Genomic DNA, 22,642 nt, shown 5'->3' with positions numbered 1-22,642 from the left:
CTACGGAGAACACTCAATAGGTACAGTTGAACTACATCCAACAATTTTCATGAGAAACTGAGAACACCATGCAAAAGAATATGTATTACAGACAAAATTATAATAGAACTACTCAAACTACATATTATAATAATAATTTGCCTTCAGGTTTGATTCTTTAAATGATGGCATGAAATATGTTCTAGCTGTTTAAGTAAGGCTAATAAAATAGTGAAATCTCCATAATAGAGATTCATACATGATCAAGAAAAAGTGTTTATTGACAAATCCTTGAACAATAGTTAGGCCTGCACTATCAGCAGATAGTTCAAGTGTATCATGAAAAACCTCCAGCAACCCAAACAACTACAAGAATTCAGCATATGCAACTAACCGAGAGCTCACCAAACAATATTGTAGCCTTGAACTTGGAAAAACTGGACAGTATCCTACTGGAGAACTGAATAGAAACCATAACGGAGAACTGGACAGATCGGGCGCCTTGTCTCAAATACCCGAGTCCATCCGGCATTTCATAGTCAATCTAGGCCAGAATTTGTTAGCTCATAAAATAGGTGAGATTCATACGAAGTGGAATATCATGACTTCATGTAAACAAATATATACATTGATTTTTTTTTTTGCTTAGGCAAGTGCCTTTCCTCGCATAATCCAACAATTAGGGCGTGTCTTGAAAATGCATTAGTGAATCATAGCAAAAGAGAAAGAGCGTCACTCGTGGAGGGTTGATCAGCTACATACTAAAAGTAGCATTCCCAGAAAACCATATTGCCCTCTACAGAGCACAAATCCCATATCAAACAAATTTCTCATCTTTACCATAACCATTAAATCAATCGACTATCATATACTTGGAAGTAGGTCCGCAAATACCAAAGAAAACTGCAGTAGAACAGTTTAAGTGAACATGTTCCAGGTTCCCATGATTATCACAAAAACTGCAACTTTTATCCCTCTCTTACTCCACTGATTTTTATCCCCAGTAGACTTCCACCTTCGACAATGTTCAAGCCAGCCAAGATATTGTCAGTACACATGGTGTGCGCCGGTGGCAGATGTTCGAATATACACAAATAATAAGCAGAACTAAAAGCATCATAATTGCTATAGAAGAAATCCAACAAAGAAATAAAACAATTGTGTCTAAGAGCAGGTGATGTACCGTGTTGATGTCTAGGACATCAATGATGGACCAGGTGATCTTGCAGAACTCAAACGACACCTCCAATTGGTTCACCAAGACCTGCTTCAGTCGCTAAAACAAAGAGACAAAATTAAATCGAACGAGCGGTGTTGAGCATATGCTCTCAGCTATGGTGAAGATCAAAAGAGCACATCGACTCACCTTGCGGCCTTCCTTCCCAGCTGTAGCGCAGGATGAACACTTCATCTATACATTACATAGTGTGAGAAAAGCGATTGAACAACCTCGTAGAGAAGATTACGCCACCTACATGTACAAAAAAAATTCAATTCGAGTCAGACATTACAACAAACATGTGGTGGAAAAACCAAAAAGCAGTGTCAGCCACCTCTTTAGCCAGGATCACATCCTGAGATACAAGAGAAAGAACACAACCACTTCTAATCAAAAAATAGAGAGGAGAAGGGCCGGCGTTGATTGCCTACCTTGCCGGGGCGAGAGCACAAAGCACCGCCACGATGAATATTTGCGATCCACTTGCCTTTTCATCCAACACCTTGCAAGCATATTTCACTAAGCATATAAAATTGACCAAAATAACAGGGTGAAATTGACCAAAAGAAGAGCGAGAACAGCCTGAATTAGCAAGATTAACGAGTACCATGCCAACCATAATTTTCGGCACACTTGCCACTAAGCATATAAATTGACCAAAATAACAGGGTGAAATTGACCAAAAGAAGGCATCAAAAAGCCCGTTCAATCTAAGCCTTCAAATCGACCAAAAGAAGGGCCGCCATGGACAGACTCCTCAAGTCACATTCCCTCCTTCTATGTGCCAAAATTTGTGCACCCGCTAATCATCAGCTGCTTTGCGATCCACTTGCCTTTTCATCCAACACTTTGCAAGCATATTTCACTAAGCATATAAAATTGACCAAAATAACGGGGTGAAATTGACCAAAAGAAGAGCAGAACAGCACCTGAATTAGCAAGATTAACGAGTACCACGCCAACCATAATTTTCGGCACACTTGCCACTAAGCATATAAATTGACCAAAATAACAGGGTGAAATTGACCAAAAGAAGGCATCAAAAAGCCCGTTCAATCTAAGCCTTCAAATCGACCAAAAGAAGGGCCGCCATGGACAGACTCCTCAGGTCACATTCCCTCCTTCTATGTGCCAAAATTTGTGCATCCGCTAATCATCAGCTGCAAAATCGCACATCTATAGACCCCGATTCCTGCAAGCAATTCATCAAACCCTTCATGAGCTGGAAACGGAGTACAACAAAAGAGGGAAACAAGTGGTGGGGGAGAGCACAAGCATACCTGCAGCAGAGCATCAATGCTGGCCGTTGTCACCATTGGTGTATAAATCTCCTTAACATCAAACCTTAGAAGCGAAACAAAATAGTGAGTAATCTCCTTGACAACAAACCCTACAATCAAAATAGAATCGGAATGAGGAGCTCATATAGGTGTGCGTGGGGACGTTTTTCCTGTCGTCTCCCCGCTCCTCCTCTTCCTCGCATCCACCGTCCTCCTTGACTCTCCTCCACACGGAGCCTCCGCCCCGACACCTCGCGTGACGCACGCAGGGAGTGGTCGGCCATGGAGTGGAGGAACCGCGACGGCGGTTGACGCGGCCCCCGCTCACCTCGCTCTTCGCACGACGACGCACGCGACCGGCGGTCACCTAGAGGAGCCGCGACGGCGGCGTCGACCCGAGGCGGCGGCCGACGCGGCCTCCGCGCGGCGACGCCCGCGACCGGCGGTGACCGTCGCTCGCCGGCGCTCGGAAGCAGGTCGTCGGGGAGTCGTGGGGACGACGGATCCTTCCCTCGCTCGTCGCCGCCCCGACCGCCCGTTCCCGCCCTGCTCGCCGCCACCATCGGAGCTCGCTGTCAGGGAGGCAGCCGCTCGGCCGCTTGGGAGAAAGAGAAGAGACGAGGGATTGGGGAGGAGCGAGGAGGCGCGGGGATTGGAGGAGGAGGGACCAATCCCAATCTAGGGTTTTCACCCGGCGGAGGATGGAGGCGGAGTGGCGGACGAATGAGGCTTCGGGCCAGAACCCTAGCGGAATTGGTCGCCTCTGTCTCGAGCCGCGCGTACACAAAGAAAGGCTACGCAAACGAGCTGTTCTGGCTGTCTCTTCCTGTCGGCTCCACACTTGGTTGGGCCCAATTGTCATGCATTCATTTGCAGAAAGCTGGTGACGAAAAATTACCGCAATGGATGGCTGAGGTGAAAAGCGGGAGTGAAATTACAGACAAAATTATAATAGAACTACTCAAACTACATATTATAATAATAATTTGCCTTCAGGTTTGATTCTTTAAATGATGGCATGAAATATGTTCTAGCTGTTTAAGTAAGGCTAATAAAATAGTGAAATCTCCATAATAGAGATTCATACATGATCAAGAAAAAGTGTTTATTGACAAATCCTTGAACAATAGTTAGGCCTGCACTATCAGCAGATAGTTCAAGTGTATCATGAAAAACCTCCAGCAACCCAAACAACTACAAGAATTCAGCAGATGCAACTAACCGAGAGCTCACCAAACAATATTGTAGCCTTGAACTTGGAAAAACTGGACAGTATCCTACTGGAGAACTGAATAGAAACCATAACGGAGAACTGGACAGTCAGGCGCCTTGTCTCAAATACCCGAGTCCATCCGGCATTTCATAGTCAATCTAGGCCAGAATTTGTTAGCTCATAAAATAGGTGAGATTCATACGAAGTGGAATATCATGACTTCATGTAAACAGATATATACATTGATTTTTTTTTGCTTAGGCAAGTGCCTTTCCTCGCATAATCCAACAATTAGGGCGTGTCTTGAAAATGCATTAGTGAATCATACCAAAAGAGAAAGAGCGTCACTCGTGGAGGGTTGATCAGCTACATACTAAAAGTAGCATTCCCAGAAAACCATATTGCCCTCTACAGAGCACAAATCCCATATCAAACAAATTTCTCATCTTTACCATAACCATTAAATCAATCGACTATCATATACTGGAAGTAGGTCTGCAAATACCAAAGAAAACTGCAGTAGAACAGTTTAAGTGAACATGTTCCAGGTTCCCATGATTATCACAAAAACTGCAACTTTTATCCCTCTCTTACTCCACTGATTTTTATCCCTAGTAGACTTCCACCTTCGACAATGTTCAAGCCAGCCAAGATATTGTCAGTACACATGGTGTGTGCCGGTGGCAGATGTTCGAATATACACAAATAATAAGCAGAACTAAAAGCATCATAATTGCTATAGAAGAAATCCAACAAAGAAATAAAACAATCGTGTCTAAGAGCAGGTGATGTACCGTGTTGATGTCTAGGACATCAATGATGGACCAGGTGATCTTGCAGAACTCAAACGACACCTCCAATTGGTTCACCAAGACCTGCTTCGATCGCTAAAACAAAGAGACAAAATTAAATCGAACGAGCGGTGTTGAGCATATGCTCTCAGCTATGGTGAAGATCAAAAGAGCACATCGACTCACCTTGCGGCCTTCCTTCCCAGCTGTAGCGCAGGATGAACACTTCATCTATACATTACATAGTGTGAGAAAAGCGATTGAACAACCTCGTAGAGAAGATGACGCCACCTACATGTACAAAAAAAATTCAATTCGAGTCAGACATTACAACAAACATGTGGTGGAAAAACCAAAAAGCAGTGTCAGCCACCTCTTTAGCCAGGATCACATCCTGAGATACAAGAGAAAGAACACAACCACTTCTAATCAAAAAATAGAGAGGAGAAGGGCCAGCGTTGATTGCCTACCTTGCCGGGGCGAGAGCACAAAGCACTGCCACGATGAATATTTGCAGTCCACTTGCCTTTTCATCCAACACCTTGCAAGCATATTTCACTAAGCATATAAAATTGACCAAAATAACAGGGTGAAATTGACCAAAAGAAGAGCGAGAACAGACCTAAATTAGCAAGATTAACAGTACTCTGCCAACCATAATTTTCGGCACACTTGCCACTAAGCATATAAATTGACCAAAATAACAGGGTGAAATTGACCAAAAGAAGGCATCAAAAAGCCCGTTCAATCTAAGCCTTCAAATCGACCAAAAGAAGGGCCGCCATGGACAGACTCCTCAGGTCACATTCCCTCCTTCTATGTGCCAAAATTTGTGCACCCGCTAATCATCAGCTGCTTTGCAGTCCACTTGCCTTTTCATCCAACACCTTGCAAGCATATTTCACTAAGCATATAAAATTGACCAAAATAACAGGGTGAAATTGACCAAAAGAAGAGCAGAACAGCCTGAATTAGCAAGATTAACAGTACCCTGCCAACCATAATTTTCGGCACACTTCCCACTAAGCATATAAATTGACCAAAATAACAGGGTGAAATTGACCAAAAGAAGGCATCAAAAAGCCCGTTCAATCTAAGCCTTCAAATCGACCAAAAGAAGGGCCGCCATGGACAGACTCCTCAGGTCACATTCCCTCCTTCTATGTGCCAAAATTTGTGCATCCGCTAATCATCAGCTGCAAAATCGCACATCTATAGACCCTGATTCCTGCAAGCAATTCATCAAACCCTTCATGAGCTGGAAACGGAGTACAACAAAAGAGGGAAACAAGTGGTGGGGGAGAGCACAAGCATACCTGCAGCAGAGCATCAATGCTGGCCGTTGTCACCATTGGTGTATAAATCTCCTTAACATCAAACCTTAGAAGCGAAACAAAATAGTGAGTAATCTCCTTGACAGCAAACCCTACAATCAAAATAGAATCAGAATGAGGAGCTCATATAGGTGTGCGTGGGGACGTTTTTCCTGTCGTCTCCCCCGCTCCTCCTCTTCCTCGCATCCACTGTCCTCCTTGACTCTCCTCCACACGGAGCCTCCGCCACGACACCTCGCGTGACGCACGCAGGGAGTGGTCGGCCATGGAGTGGAGGAACCGCGACGGCGGTTGACGCGGCCCCCGCTCACCTGCTCTTCGCACGACGACGCACGCGACCGGCAGTCACCTAGAGGAGCCGCGACGGCGGCGTCGACCCGAGGCGGCGGCTGACGCGGCCTCTGCGCGGCGACGTCCGCGACCGGCGGTGACCGTCGCCTGCCGGCGCTCAGAAGCAGGTCGTCGGGGGAGTCGTGGGGACGACGGATCCTTCCCTGCTCGTCGCCGCCCCGACCGCCCGTTCCTGCCCTGCTCGCCGCCACCATCGGAGCTCGCTGTCAGGAGGCAGCCACTCGGCCGCTTGGGAGAAAGAGAAGAGATGAGGGATTGGGGAGGAGCGAGGAGGCGCGGGGATTGGAGGAGGAGGGACCAATCCCAATCTAGGGTTTTCACCCGGCGGAGGATGGAGGCGGAGTGGCGGACGAATGAGGCTTCGGGCCAGAACCCTAGCGGAATTGGTCGCCTCCGTCTCGAGCCGCGCGTACACAAAGAAAGGCTACGCAAACGAGCTGTTCTGGCTGTCTCTTCCTGTCGGCTCCACACCTGGTTGGGCCCAATTGTCATGCATTCATTTGCAGAAAGCTGGTGACGAAAAAATTACCGCAATGGATGGTTGAGGTGAAAAGCGGGAGTGAATCGCTTGTATCCAACGGTGGACGAACGTTTGCCCCTCTCAGGTGCCTTGGTTGGCCGGGTAGTCTTGGAACATTTATAGGAGAAATGTATGTGAAACGTGGAGTTGTTGTTGAGTTGGACAGTTGGTGCCGGCGCGTTCGATAATACCCCTTCATACAGAATTCCTTTGGGATTTGTTAGCGCTTGTATTAAACTCAGGATAGCGTGGATATTTATTAGAAACATCGGTGTGATTAGTTTCTCTCACTGAAATCCCCAAATCACTTTCGTTAATGATTTATGCTCGCCGGTGGAGATGCTCTAAGTGAATTAACTTATAATCCTGATCATAGTGTACCAAGCAGCTCCAGAGTTTTATTTATACTTCCTCCTGCCCAAAATATGTTATATATAATGTTTGGTCAAACTCAAACTTCCTAAATTTTTATCATCTATATTAATAAAAATCTATATATATACAATAAAATAATAATATTTTTAGTACAAGTTTTATGGTGATTGGCATTTTTAATGACCCTCCATCCACCTCGATCTAACGGTGCTAAATAGACGGAACCAAAATGACGGAACCAAAAATATGGGACCGGAACCAAAATTTGTGGGACCGGAACCTTAAATATATTTTGCGAATATTATAAAAGACGAACATCCTTTTAAGTGGCCAAGACAACAGATGAAACTACACTAATCTTAAAGCAACAAATAATTGAACATTTGTGCACAGATCTTAAACCCACCATCAATCTCTCATGAACGAAATATATGTAGATATCACTGTCGTTCTCATCCTCTCAATCTCTCAATCATTCTCTCCCGGCGATCCCCGCAACGGAGGGAAGTGGCAGAGGCGGCTGTGTTCTTTATCAACCTGGATCAACACGGCCGGGCCGGCAAGGGGAGGAGCGGCGGCGTTCTTTATCAACTTGGATCAACATGGCCGGGCCAACGAGGGGAGGAGCGGCGGTGGCGTTGGTCGTGGCCGGCGAGGAGAGGAGCGGCGGCGGCGTTGAGTGGCTGTCGCCCGTCGGAGCTAGGCGAGAAAGGAGCAGGCGGCGGCGGCTCAACTTCACATCCCGGTAAGGTTGTCCTCCTCCTGTAGATGCATTTGTTCTTGATGTCACTGGGGAAATTGAAATATGTTTCTCGCTATGGTCCTTGCTATGGGGAAATTGAAATAGAATATGAACATACCATAGTCAATGCATACCCATTATTATTTTTGGTCTAAGATTTTCGTTTTGTTCTAGTTTCCAACACTAGGATTTAATGTTGAGGGTATCTGGGAGATACAAGCTCATGAAACTGTAGAGTTATGGACAATAAATTGTTCTCACGTTTCAGGCGAAGGCACTGCGTCCTTTGGTTGGATGTAAGATTCACTTCATACTTTGTCTTGAACTTCAATTACTGAAGCTTTGTGCCATTTTCTTGTTTGGCAGTGGTGGCCATTTGTTTGATTACTCAAGTGCGGTTGTGGCATTTCCATTGTTAGGATAAATGGAATTCTGGTGCTAGGATAAATGGACTGGTTTGTTTCCTCTAAGATGGATATTTTGCAGCCACAAGCCAGAGAAAAAGGTGGTAAATGTTGGCACAAAATGAAGGTCATGTGATTGCTAAGGTGATTCTGTTTTCCTGTTAAGTTAAGTTATCTAGGAGTATTTTTTGTTGTTGTGTTGTCTCCAAATTTTGCATTTGGGGATCACAGTTTTGCATGTCACAATGTTTAATCCTCCGCAGTTGATCTACCGACCTGACGCAGAAGTAATTCTTGGGGTTCATTATTTGTTTCTTGTTTAGCACATTGTTTCCGAGGCGGTAGTGGTGATTTGTTGGCGAAGAAGAGTGCGTCATCGTCACGAAACACCTGCTGGGTGAATGGCGCTTGCCGGCGGCGTGAATTGGGGTGACAGGCACACCGCGGTCGAGTAGTGTTTTTACCTGCATCATTTTTCTGTTGATCTTAATACTATCTATGCTTTTTTGCCAGGATCCGTCCGAACCACACGAAGATTCGTGGAGTGTTGTTGCCCCTTCAGGCGACCTGATGTTGGGCCGAGAGCCTTGGACGAAGATAGGTCATCGCCATGAACGAGTCAACATGTGTCTTTGCTAGAGTGGACGGACCGTGTTCTTAGTGACATCTACTTCACTTTTTTTACTTATCAAAAGGATTGAACGATTAAAAGCCTTTTATCTATGTTGATAAATTTATTCTCTTATAAATTTTTGTGTTTATTCGGTACATTTGTAACAAACCATGGTGTTCAAAATATTTGTACCTCGTGATGTGTCTGCAGAAGATGCGAGTTGATATGCACATTCTTATACCTTTTATCTATGGGTGGGGACTTTCCGCAGTATTTATCCAACACAAAATGATTGTGCAAGAATGCCACCATTGCTAAGACGCCAATAGACATAATAAGAAATGCTGTCTTCTTCAATCAAGGATAGGAGCTTGGAAACACTGGGTACGAATCTGGTGGAGGCATGGCAGGGCTCTCGCCGTTGAAGTATATGCGTCTTGGTAATGCCCAGCCCTTCACTTGCCCTTCCCGAAAGTGAAGGTCGACAGGTCCTTCAGGAACAGAAGCTCGGTTTGCACATTGACCTCTGGACAAGCTTCATTGCAGTACTTCACACCCACAACATTTTAAATAGAAGTAGAATATCATAATGCATATAAATCTACATTTAAAACACAAGACATGGATTGTGATGTTAAGTGATAACAAATTTCAATATAGCAGCTTTACCATCGACAAAAGAAAATTTCCAAAGTATCAATTCATCAACACCAAAAGTTTACCAGCTTTACATGCCTCCAAAATGTGACAGCTATATCCACTCACTATTTGAACAATGCAAAATTACAACGAGGATACAGATTTCAGACTTGTGTGCACCAACACTGGCGAACAAAGAAGTTCCCCAGTTCAGCTCCTTGCTACGACATCCATGATAGTCTCTCTGGCCTCTTATGTTAGTAGCTGCCCAGACAGAATAATGGCGGCTAAAGTGCTTAGCGCTTAATCCACTTTTGTAACACTGAACATGCACTATATTATCACGTGATGGCAATTAGGTTACGAAGCCATCCATGACAACATGGATAAAAGGAGAATACTGCGGACTTCACAATGGAAAAAAAAGAAGCTCTTTCAACTTGTGGGCAAGGCTAACTCCAATTTTGCAGATGTTATCATCAGACTTGGCCTTTTTGACAGGTATGCCATCTATACTCGAAGTGTCACACTTCCTCCTTCTCGGGTCCTGCATCAAGGTTCAAAGAACCTGAAAATACACTCTGGGACTATGAGTCTCAGGATTAACGAAGACAATTAAGAAAAAAAGGACTTTAAAGTCTATTGCTGAACTGCTCAAAGTCATATAGTATACACTTACTATAACGAAACCTCACGGACAATCTTGCAAACTGGAGCAGCTAGAACTTGTAATGTCCACAAAATAGTGGGCATGTACTGCGCATCCGAGCCTTGTTTCCAACAACTATGCACATGATATCCACGTTTAATAAACCAGGCTAGCTAGCAATCAGTTTCCATGCAAAGAACAAGAACTAGTACTGTCAGGCTAGACCGCAAACTCTAGGGACCAGTGCTAATTGATCGTTACTGATTGGGTAGATAACTTGGTGTGTATGATCATTAAGAAATACCGATTGCCCTTCTAAATTTAGCCGTCAGTATCGACTACTTTACTTTGTGATGATGTGAAGAGTGTACTGATATTTCAGTTATCAGTAAAAACTGGGAAAATTCAGCACTTGTAAGTTGTGATCCAGCAGGATCTGGTTCAGAACTGGTTTGCATTACCATGCAATTATCATGGTACACACGCAGGGACATGTTTGGTAGATAACGGATAGTAAACAAGAATATGTAAATGCCAATACTATGAATGTTGGCACAGAAGAAAATAAAGAGACAACGGTGCTCAAACTCCTCTATGCAGAAGCTCTACAGAAAAACTGATGTAGCTAATGTGGTATATGTATCTCTTTCAGCACTACAAATTTGAGAGTATTGTTGATGGTCAGAGCAAAGGAAAACCAGGCTATAATTCAAAGCGTGAATCGAATCAAATTTCAAATAGTCGAACAAAATTAGGTAAAACCTTGCGGCAGTGGTGTCCGATCCCGCAGGCGAGGATCGCGGTGGCCGCTGACTACGACCCCGTTGTTGAGGCTGGGGGCCCGATCCCGCCGTTGAGGACAGCGGCGGCAATCCACCGGACTTGGACACGGAGGACTGATGTCCAATCCCGCAGTTGAAGAGCCGGAGGTGTTCGATTTGGCTGTGGCGTGTGGATCGGAGGCCAGCGGTGGCTGGCCGGATGACGGCGGCGTCGCTCGAGCGGGGCGGCGGAGCCAGGGCACAGGGGCATCGTTAGTCGGAGGAGCCTGGGTCGGAGATCTATGGAGTGACCTCGTCGGAGACCTGGGAGGTCGTCGGAGAGGAGTTTTGGGAGAAGATTTGCACCATAAATTTTTCTTTTTTATCTGGACTGGCGCACGAGTATTCTTTTTGATTGGTTGGAACTGGCACGAGACTTATTTCCTTCCAAAACTGATGATCATAGTTTTGACCGTGCCAAATACATCGAAAGGATAATAGTTAAATAGTAGTTATCACTTGATTTAATCGACGGTCACAAAAAATCAGATTAGACGGAACCCAAATTGGATTAGACGGAACTAAAGTTCCGTGCCAATCACCGTAAAAGAGCTCTATTTTTAGAATTGTCATGAAATATATTTTTATATTATATGCAATTGTTATAGTAGATGTTTGTATTATTATCTATTCTTGATCAAAGTTTGCGTAGTTTAACTTACCCGAAAAAATGTGGGCAACATAAAATGGGCAGGAATGAGTACTTGGATTTGCAAGTTTAGGGTTTCAACGACAAGAATTTGCAGTTTAAGATGGTTAAAAAAATACGCTAGACAAAGACACCGACAGAGAAGCACATATTTTTGCTACAAAGTATTTGGATACAAAGTACGCCTAACACTGGTGGAAAAAGGGGCTTTGGTCGCGGTTGGCAACTGCCATTAGTCGCGGTGGTCCAACCGCGACCAAAGTAGCGCGACTAAAGGCCCCCCCCTTTAGTCGCGGTTCCTCACGAACCGCGACTAAAGGCCCATCCACGTGGGCCTCAGGCGAGCGCCAGGGCGGAGGACCTTTAGTCGCGGTTCTTCTGGCCAACCGCGACTAAAGGCCTCCGCAGGGTTTAGGGTTTAGCCCCCCCTCCCCCTAAATCTGGTTTCTTTTTAATTTGTATTATTTTATTTCTTTTGGGTTTTAATTTTGAAGGAGTTTCACATATTCTACTGGTACTCGTATACATACATGCATATGAATGTACAATTTCAAACAAATTTGAAATTAGAACCAAAAAGAATTCAAGAGTAATATACAATATATATTCAATATCGGATGACCATATACAATATATATTCAATATCGGATGACCATATACAATTTTGAACAAGTTAGTTACAAATTCCGGTGCCTATAAAGATCTACGTCATCGTAATAGTGTTCTCCTCTAGGATCGATGACTTCCTCGCCAACCATCCAGCTAGTTCCTCTTGAAGTGGTCGGAAGCGAGCTTCGGACTAAGCGTCTTCCGGAGGTTATTCCTCGGGATGTTGTTCTCACACGTCCGGTCCCGCTCATTGCGGTATCTCCGGATCCTCTCACAAACATAGTATCCACATAGATTGGTCCCCGGTGGCTGAGTATCCCCAGTACGTCGGCACCGCCATTTTAAAATGTAGCTCTTTTTTGAATTCACCGACCTTGGTATCTACGAACCGTCTCCAAACCCTACGAGGCAAAGAAAATTAAATAAACAAGAGAGTTATTAATTAGTTACTTGATATTAGGAAATGATGAACGAAATAGGCCGATCGATATAGAGCGCAAATGAATGAAAATAATTACTTTTGCATCATTTTTCTCATGTCGCCCCAAAGCGCCGGATCCATATTCAGAGAGTCGTGGACGAGAACTGAGGAGGTCTGAACTTTAATTACCATAAGAATCCAGTGGAACCTGCGGACACGATACATGCACAATCATGCATAACTCATCGATTAGCCACATACCATGCATGGAGTAAACAAAAGAGAATGTGCTCAAGACAAAACACTCACCCAAAATGGTAAGGAAATAGAATATCACTTTTCTCGTTGCTGTTTTCTAATAAACCGCCACAGGTCTTCCTCCACGTCGGCGGGGTGGTGTTCTAACACATATGAATTAACGATGTGTGGGTCAATGAACCCAACATCATGGATGTTCCTTATTCGCATTTCCCGCTTCTTCATTCTGCATAATATATAGCGTACACAACAAGATAGTTAGGACAATATATATATATATATATATAGTGCAGGCAATGAACGAGATGGGGTAGAAATTAATAAATCACTTACGTAACGTAGCAACCGATGATAGATTTGTCGAGGTCGCGCAGATTGAACAGACTGGAACAATTCACTCGGAGGAATTTGTACCCGGTAACGTTTGAAGTGATGCTCATATTTAACTTCCGCATAGATATAGTCTTTGGCGTTTTCATGTTTTATGTAAGCCTTGTACCAATTTAGCAGACCTTTCATTTGTCGAGGTAGATCCTCTTCTCGCGCAGGCTCGATGAGAGGGCCATTCTTCACATATGTAAATACTACGTCCTTCATTGGCGCCTCATCAAGGCCTAACACCGCACGAAGAGTGATACCTAAGTCGGCCGCTTGTTTTCTCGGCACTTTCTACAGATCAATCCATGTGCTGCCGCAGCTGCTATGATATCGGGGGCATCCGGACCGGCGGCTTGCACTATGAGCGGGGCGATCGATTGTTTACTTTGTTCCCCGAGCTGGGCAACTTCTTTCCCCTTTCTAATTTTGACTCGGCCTCGTCCTTCAAGGCTTTCTTCTCCGCCAACTCTTTCCTGTTCTTGAACGCGAGTGCTTGCCTACGAAGTTCACGTAAATAGTCGTCGAGCAGATTCTTCGCGGCTTGGGACGGTGTGTTCAAAAATGACTTAGCCCACTCGCTTTTCCTTGTCGAATATACCGGCTTGGGCTCGCCCTCTATTTTCTTCTCGGACGCTTGCCTTCCATTTCTCTAAATCAGCAGCCGCGCCCGCCTCGACTTCCTCGGCACTACTTTCCCAAGACCTCCCGGGAGAGGCTTCGTGATACCTCCGGTACCTTTGTTTTCTTAGGTACGTAAGGGTCCGGGTTAATAACCCAGGACTGCTTCTGCTTCTTCGCCGGAGGTGGATTGGGGGCGGTACCGGTGTCTGATCACCCGCCGGACGAGGACTGGGGGGCGGCGTCTGCTGACGTGAATGAGGTGTATTAGGTGAAGCACCACCGCCACCGTCACCGCCACCGCCACCGTCACCGCCACCGTCACCGCCACCACCACCACCGTACGGGGGTGGACTTGTTGGCGCCTCGCCTGGAAACTTGATAAATTTCTTCTGCCATAGAATGAACTGGCGCTTGACATCTCCAAGTCTTTTCACCCCTTCAGGTGTAGCAATGTCAATGTCCAGGTCCTCAAACCCTTGGACTATCTCCTCCACCGTCACACGAGCATAGCCATCTTGAATGGGGTTGTTGTGGTGGAGTGCTCCAGTGGTAAAGCACCGCCGATGGCTACCTTCATGGACATGTTCCCGATAGGATAATACAGATGACATGCTTTCATCTCCTTTATATCGTCCACGGGGTAGCGAGGAGGCTCCGGTGCAGGAATTTCGACCACCAGAGGCTCCGGTGCAGTAATTTCGATCGTCGGTGCACCAGCCCGGTGAGGCCTCCGTGGAAGCCACGCCGCTTCTTCTCCGCTGCCGGCTTCCGAGATCCATTGGATGATCTTCATGCTGCGCCCGAGCTGCATCTCTTTCGGCGACTAGTACACTCACGGTTTTCTTCATCACATCCATTTCCGTTACCAACTTCGCCACAACATCCGCATCCCGATCCATCTTTCTCTTACGGCTTCAGTAACCGTACGGGTCATCTTTCTCGGGGAACCCTAGTTTCCACGAAATGTCCCCGGGCATGCCTCGTACACGTCCTCCGTGTTCAGGATTCCCGAGGGCTTTTGTCGGGCGTCGTTCTCTCCGTTGAACCTGATCCTCCCTCTTGAGCATCCCTCATTGCCTCAATAAGGTTTTGGGTGGGTGTAATTATTTTGCCCTGGTAAACACACTCCCCTCGTCTCCGGGTTCAGCCGATCCCCCATGCCCGTACCACCAGCTTTTGGCCCTTGGGTCCCATCCCTCCGTACCTGGACGGATTCCTCGCGCCCTCAGCTCGTTCTCCATCTTCTCCCACTTAGGCTGCCAAAAGCGATACCCTCCTCGGCCCCATTTTATGATTGTACTCCTTCTTGGCCGCATTTTCCTTATTTTTTTCGATAGTTCAAGGAACTGCTCCGATTTCTTTTGCTTCACAAATTCTGGCCAATCATGTTGCAGTTTCTCATATTGTCCTTTGAAATCCGGAGTCTTGCCCTGGTTGACAAAGTCATGGGCTAGATTTTGCTTGTATTTCCGAATGCGTTGGCCATCCTAGAAAGAGCGAACTGTTTGACTAGCTTGCGCCTCTTCTTGTTTTCCGCAATCTTGTTACCCTCCTCATCGTATTTGCGGTATTCCGGAGGTAGAACGAAATGTTCCATAAGCTTGTTGAAGCAATCTTTTTTCTCTCTCGTTCGACAAAAGTGAAACCAACACGTGCCTTCTTTGGCTCATTCCACTCCTGGCGGGTGATCGAGACGTTGTCTCTAACAACGGCTCCGCATTGGCCGACAAACTTGGTGGCGTTCTTGCTGGGCTCCAGCCGGCTCGCCGGTTGCTTCGTCGACAACATCGATGGTGCATGTTTCTCCTGCTTTCATCGTCTTGGTTGCGCCACGCTTTGACGACGACGTACTCGATTTTTTCGACGATCCGGCCGAGGGCTAAAATAAGAAAGAGAGTCGCGCGCGTTAGTACACACACATTTATTCAAATCAGTTAGTTGTATCACCAGACGCTCAATATGTATATATATATACCTCGGCGCCGGAGGTGGTTGCTACTTCCAACTGAAGATCGTCGTTTATCGACGTTTCTTCGGCATCATCTGCTTGCTGACGGCGCCCTTCATCTTCACCCTCAAGGTTCAGATAAGAAGAGATATCATCTTCTTCTTCTCCGGTCGGCACAAATGGAATATCGCCTTTTATGATGCCGAATATATGGTCTTCAGCGTCCGGATCATAGTTGTCCAGAATCGGGTCAGCTCTTCCGTCCGCCATATGTCGGCTCCCGAAAACATGTAGTCAAAACAAATTAATTAAGTGAAGAAGGGGCGGTGGCGGTGGCGAAAGGGCGGTGGCAAAAGGAGGGGGCCGGCGAGCTGGAAGGGGTGGGAGAGGGTGTCGCGGAAGAGCGCGAGACGGGGCGGTAGACGACGGCGTCACGGAGAGGGAGGCGAGGACAACACACACATAACCCTCGCCGCCCCCTCCATATACACGCGGGGTCGGTGGCGAAAGGGCGCTGGCGAAAGGGGGGTGGCGAAAGGGAGGTGGCGGTGCCGAGGACACATAACCCTCGCCGAGGACACATAACCCTCGCCACGGTGGCAGTGGCGGTGGCGGTGTTAAGTAAAATTTTTGTTAAGTTAAATTTTTGTTATGTCAAAATTTTGTTAAGTCAAGATTTTGTTAAGTTTACGGAGGGGGCGACGAGGGGCTCGCTGCCCCTCCATATACGCGCGGTGGTCAAATTTTAGTTTTTTTTTTACACAAACTTGAGTTTTTAGTTTTTCTAAGTCAAATTTTAGTTTTCCTAAGTCAAATTTTAGTTTTTTTTCACACTCTTTTTTAAGTCAAATTTTAGTTTACAATTTTGAGTTAATTACTCAAAATTTTAGTTTACAATTTTTAAGTCAATTTTAGTTTAAAATTTTAGTTTACAATTTTAGTTTACAATTTTTAAGTCAAATTTTAGTTTTTTTTCACACTCTTTTTTTCACACTCTCTCTCCTCCCTCCTCTCATCTCTCTGCCTGCGCGCATGACCGTGCGGCGCCGCGCGCGCGCGTGGCCGGAGGCCGGCGGGCCGGCGAGCAGAGAGATCGAGCGCGGCGCGGGCGAGGGCGGCGCGCGCGGGCGCCGGGCTAGGGGCGGCGGGCGGGCGCGAGCTGGCGACGTACGGGCGAGGGCCGGCGCGAGCAGAGAGATCGAGACGAGGGCGGCGGGCGCGCGCGGCCAAAAACGGGCGAGGGCGGCGGGCGAGCAGATAGAGGGCGGCGCGCGCGACGACGTACGGGCGACGGCGGCGGACGACGACGGGGGCGGCGACGACGGGGGCGGCGACGACGGGGCAGCCTGACGGGCGCGGAGAAGAAGTTCGTGCGGGCGGAGAAGACGAATGGGGCGCGCCTTCGCGCCCGCGCGTATAAATAGGGATGGGGCTTTAGTCGCGGTTGGGGTCGCCAACCGCGACTAAAGGGTTACCTTTAGTCGCGGTTGGGGACCCCAACCGCGACTAAAGGTATTTTCGCCCGGTTTTTATTTTCCCGCGCGCAAGTGATCTTAGTCGCGGTTGGCCGTGCCAACCGCGACTAAAGCTCTTTTTTGAAAATACTTTTCTTTTTTGAAAATCATATAATACATATAATATATCAAAAAATTCAGAAAAATAAAACTAATTCAATTCAAAATTTTAAAAATACAAATAATATATCAAAAAAATCAGAAAAAAAAACTAATGCAATTCAAAATCTTAAAAATACAAATAATATATCAAAAAATTTCAGAAAAATAAAACTAATTCAATTCAAATTCTTAAAAATACAAATAATATATCAAAAAAATCAGAAAAATTAAACTAATTCAATTCAAATTCTTAAAAATACAAATAATATATCAAAAAAATCAGAAAAATTAAACTAATTCAATTTAAATTCTTAAAAATACAAATAATATATCAAAAAAATCAGAAAAATTCTTCCCGCCACTTTCTTCCCGCCTCTTTCTTCCCGCCACTTTCTTCCCGCCACTTTCTTCCCGCCTCTTTTCTTCCCGCCACTTTCTTCCCGCCTCTTTCTTCCCGCCTCCTGTCTTCCCACTCCCATTTTTCCCGCCATTTGTCACTACATATAGGTAGCCCGGCTTGGCCAGCATTATCACATCTCTACAATCTCTCATCACTCTCTCATGGCTTCCACCGCACCCACTCTAACCTACCAACAGGTGGAGGAGCTTTGCGCCTCGAACTACCCTTGCCCTCCGGCTACCGCGTCCTCGCCAGGCCGGAGCCTAAGCGCCGGCGGCGTGCCGGTCCCTCCCGTCCCTCAGTGGTACTGCGCGCCGGGCGGCCATCACGAACCACTACTACCTCGACCTCACGCCGGAGCAGCGGATGAATTCCCGCTGGCATCCCGATAACCAGCATACTTGGGACGCCTTCTTCATCAATCGGCGTGAGAGGGCGCTCGCCAGGTATGAGGAGGACGGTCTCGCCTCCCGGAAACTTCCACGAGGCCGGCCGTCGGCTATGGTGGTACGGCCGGACTCCGCAGAGCGTCATGGACTACATCACGGCCGGCGATATCCCCGCCTGCGCTACCCTCGCTTCGAGCCACGAGCGCCGCCCGACGACGGGCGACGACAGCAGCAGCGACGACGACGCCGGCAACTTAGAAGGCGACGACTACCAGTACAACGGCGGCGGCTATGAAGACTACGAGTATGCATATTATACGCCTAGGCAGGAGTATGACTAAATTACTCCAAATTTCATGTATGCAGGAGTATGACTTAGTCACTCCAAATTTCCTGTATGCAGGAGTATGACTTAGTCACTCCAAATTTCATGTATGCAGGAGTATGACTTAGTCACTCCAAATTTCATGTATCATCGATGCTATCTCGAGTCAATTGAATCATTCGAAAATGGACACCAAACACATCACGGGTAATATAATTCACATGATTCATTCAACAAAGTTTGGTACAATAATAAATTATTACACATCATTTCTTCCCTTGTGTCCCCGCTTGCTTACGATTGTGCCGTATCCATGGAGCATCCTCATCATTTAACTTAATGCTTGGGTCGGTGTTCACTTTGAAGGGCGGAATTTCAGCAAACATATTATAATCTTCTCGACATGTCTGTCTTGTCCTCCACTCCCACGATGTTTCTTTTCCCCGAAAGAACAATGTGGCGCTTTGGATCATCGCATGATGTACCGATCGTTTTCTTATCTTTCCGTTTCCTCGGCTTGCTACTCATGTCCTTCACATAGAAAACCCGAGCGACATCTTTCGCTAGGACGAATGGTTCGTCAAGGTAACCAAGATTGTTGAAATCCACCATTGTCATTCCGTATTGCTGGTCCACCTTTACCCCACCTCCTGTTAGCTTGAACCATTTGCACCGGAACAAAGGGACCCTAAAGGAGGGTCCATAGTCAAGTTCCCATATCTCCTCTATGTAACCATAATATGTGACCTTTTGCCCATTCTCGGTTGCTGCATCAAAGCGGACACCACTGTTTTGGTTGGTGCTCTTTTTATCTTGGGCGATCGTGTAAAATGTATTCCCATTTATCTCGTACCCTTGGAAAGTCGTTATAGTCGAAGATGGTGTCTTGGCCAACATGTACAACTGATCTACAACCTTATTGTCACTCATTAAATGTTTTCTCAACCAACTGCCGAAAGTCTCCATGTGGGCCTTCCTAATCCAGGATTCAGGCTTCCCAGGGTTGTCCGAGCGTAAAATATTCTTGTGTTTCTCAAAGTACGGAGCCACCAAGCTGGAATTGGTCGGAACCGTGTGGTGTGCTTCGGTCGGAGAATGGCCGTCCATACATATCATTGATTTCCTTCCGATCGTGCCTTTTCCACTTAGTCTCCCTCGTGCCGCGATTGAGGAAGACCAATCGGCTTAAGGTCAGGAACAAAGTCAACACAAAACTCAATTACCTCCTCATTTCCATAGCCCTTGGCGATGCTTCCTTCCGGCCTAGCACGGTTACGAACATATTTCTTTAATACTCCCATGAACCTCTCGAAGGGGAACATATTGTGTAGAAATACAGGACCGAGAATGGAAATCTCATCGACTAGGTGAACCAGGAGGTGCGTCATAATATTGAAGAAGGATGGCGGGAACACCAACTCGAAACCGACAAGACATTGGATCACATCGTTCTGTAACCGTGGTAGAACTTCTGGATTGATTACCTTCCGAGAGATTGCATTGAGGAATGCACATAGCTTCACAATGGCTACTCGAACATTTTCCGCAGGAGCCCCTCAAAGCAATCGGAAGCAATTGCGTCATAATCACGTGGCGGTCGTGAGACTTCGGGTTTTGGAACTTTTTCTCCGCCATGTTTATTATTCCCTTTATATTGGACGAGAATCCCGACGGGACCTTCATACTCGCTCGAGCATTCAAAAAAGATGACCTTCTCTTCTTTGGTCGAGCGTAGCCGGCACGACCTTGAAACCGCTCCGGATGCAGGTCATCGGGGTCTTTCAAACTTTGCCGGTCCTGCCGTGCTTCCTTTGTATCATTTGACTTCCCGTACACGCCCAAGAAGCTTAGGATGTTCACGCAAATATTCTTCGTAACGTGCATCACGTCGATTGCGGAGCGGACTTCTAGGACTTTCCAATATTCTAGCTCCCGTAATATAGATTTCTTCTTCCACATGGCTACGTGCCCGTCAGCTCCCTTCGGAACCGATTGTCCGCCGGACCCTTTCCAAAGATGACTTTCAAACCCTTGACCATATCAAATACCTCAGCACCAGCAGTGTTCCGCGAGCTTCGGCCGGTGATCTGCCTTGCCGTTGTAATGCTTGCCTTTCTTTCTTCTGGATGACCTTTCGGAAGAAATCGACGATGCCCAAGGTACACGTTCTTCTTACAATTTGGCAAATGTACACTTTCGGCCTCATGTAAGCAGTGCGTGCATGCATTGTATCCCTTATTTGACGAGTCCCGAAAGGTTACTAAGAGCAGGCCAATCGTTGATGGTTACGAAAAGCAACGCTCGTAGGTCAAATTCCTCTTCTTTGTGCTCATCCCACACACGGACACCAGGTCTGCCCCACAGCCTGTAAAAGTTCATCAACTAATGGCCTTAGGTACACATTGATGTCGTTGCCGGGTTTCTTCGGACCTTGGATGAGCACTGACATCATAATGAACTTCCGCTTCATGCACAACCAAGGAGGAATGTTGTAGATGCATAGAGTCACGGACCAGGTGCTATGGCTGGAGCCTGCTTGCCAAACGGATTCATGCCATCTGTACTTAGACCAAATCTTATGTTCCTTGCGTCACCTGCAAAATCTTTGAACTCTCTGTCGATCTTTCTCCATTGTGTTCCATCAGCGGGGTGTCTCAACTCCCCGTCCGACTTACGATTCTCTTTGTGCCATCGTAACAACTTGGCATGCTCTTTGTTCCCGAACAGGACGTTTCAACCGTGGTATTATAGGAGCATACCACATCACCTTGGCGGGAACCCTCTTCCCGGGTTTCTGGCCCTCAACATCGTCACCAGGGTCATCGCCTCCGATCTTATAACGCAATGCAAGTGCATACCGGGCATTCATTCAAATTCTCGTATTCACCGCGGTAGAGGATGCGATCGTTGATGCATGCATGTATCTTCGTAACCTCTAAACCTAGAGGGCAGACAACCTTCTTTGCTTCGTACGTAGTGGCGGGCAACTCGTTATTCTTTGGAAACATATTCTTCAACATTTTCAGCAAGTTTTCAAATGCCGAGTCAGCTACACCTGCCTGTGCCTTCCATCTCAAGCAAATCCAGCAGTGCAGCCCAGCTTTTTCGCACCATCATCGCATCCGGGTACAGCGCCTTCCCGTGATCCTCTAACATGCGATCCAAATTCTCCCTCTCTTTTTCAGTTTCGCAGCGTCTCCGTGCATCAGCAATGGTCCGACCAAGATCATCAACGGGATCATCACGTGCCTCTTCTTCACATTCCCCTTCACCTTCAGCATCCTCCATGAAAGTATCACCGAAATGAGAAAGATAGCTTTCATCATTGAAACCATCCCCTTCTTCATCTTCTTCCATTATAACCCCTCTTTCTCCATGCTTGGTCCAACAATTATAGCTTGGCATGAAACCGTGCCGAAGCAGGTGCATGTGAACATCTCTTGAGGAAGAGTAACCCTTCGATTCTTACACTTAACACATGGACAGATAACAAAACCCCCCTGCTTGTTCGCATTAGCCACTACGAGGAAATCTTTCAAACCCGTACTGAACTCGCCGGAGAGTCGGTTACCGTACATCCATTGCCGATTCATCTGCATTATTATAATATAAAATATATAATTAACCATCATGCATTTGTTAAAACTAACTAGCTACAAACAATATAAATTAAACAATGAACTACACACACATGCATATTTTATCAATGACACATCAAAGGTTCAAGTTGCTAACCGCGATCGAGGAGGAAAAATAAATGAGAAAGCTCAAGTGTGACTCCAACACTTCATATCATGTTTGTTTCATGCTCTTGGGGCATTTCATCAAACACCTTATGTGCATAAGAGGAACCAAAAGCAAACCTAACACTCACTTGTGAAGTTTGTGAAGAGAATGGCTCCAAATGGCTAAGTGTTGGCTGCTGGATGGGTATATATAGGGGAGGGGCTTTAGTCCCGGTTGGCCTGGCCAACCGCGACTAAAGGCCTTCGGGCACTTTAGTCGCGGTTGGGCTGGCCAACCGCGACTAAAGCCCCCACGTGCACCAGCTGGCCACCGTGCGCCCTGGGCCCAGGCCTTTGGTTGCGGTTCGCCACA

General features: G+C 46.5%; 2 long non-coding RNA genes across 2 annotated transcripts; one reads left to right on the top strand and one right to left on the bottom strand.

Annotated features, from left to right (window-relative positions):
• Positions 1–7,998: 7,998 nt before the first annotated feature.
• On the top strand, positions 7,999–9,053 carry LOC124658400. Its single transcript, XR_006989173.1, has 2 exons — positions 7,999–8,352; positions 8,722–9,053. It is a non-coding gene; the product is annotated as an uncharacterized LOC124658400 (long non-coding RNA).
• A 439-nt stretch (positions 9,054–9,492) lies between these two features.
• On the bottom strand, positions 9,493–11,232 carry LOC124653039. Its single transcript, XR_006987805.1, has 2 exons — positions 10,140–11,232; positions 9,493–10,028 (listed from the first exon to the last, which is right to left on the bottom strand). It is a non-coding gene; the product is annotated as an uncharacterized LOC124653039 (long non-coding RNA).
• Between the last annotated feature and the right edge of the window lie 11,410 nt (positions 11,233–22,642).

The sequence above is a fragment of the Lolium rigidum genome, chromosome 5 (genome assembly GCF_022539505.1).
Source record: "Lolium rigidum isolate FL_2022 chromosome 5, APGP_CSIRO_Lrig_0.1, whole genome shotgun sequence".
In the NCBI taxonomy this organism is placed as follows: Eukaryota; Viridiplantae; Streptophyta; class Magnoliopsida; order Poales; family Poaceae; genus Lolium; species Lolium rigidum.
The sequence above is the reverse complement of the archived record's forward strand: the minus strand, read 5'-3'. Positions and strand labels throughout refer to the sequence as shown.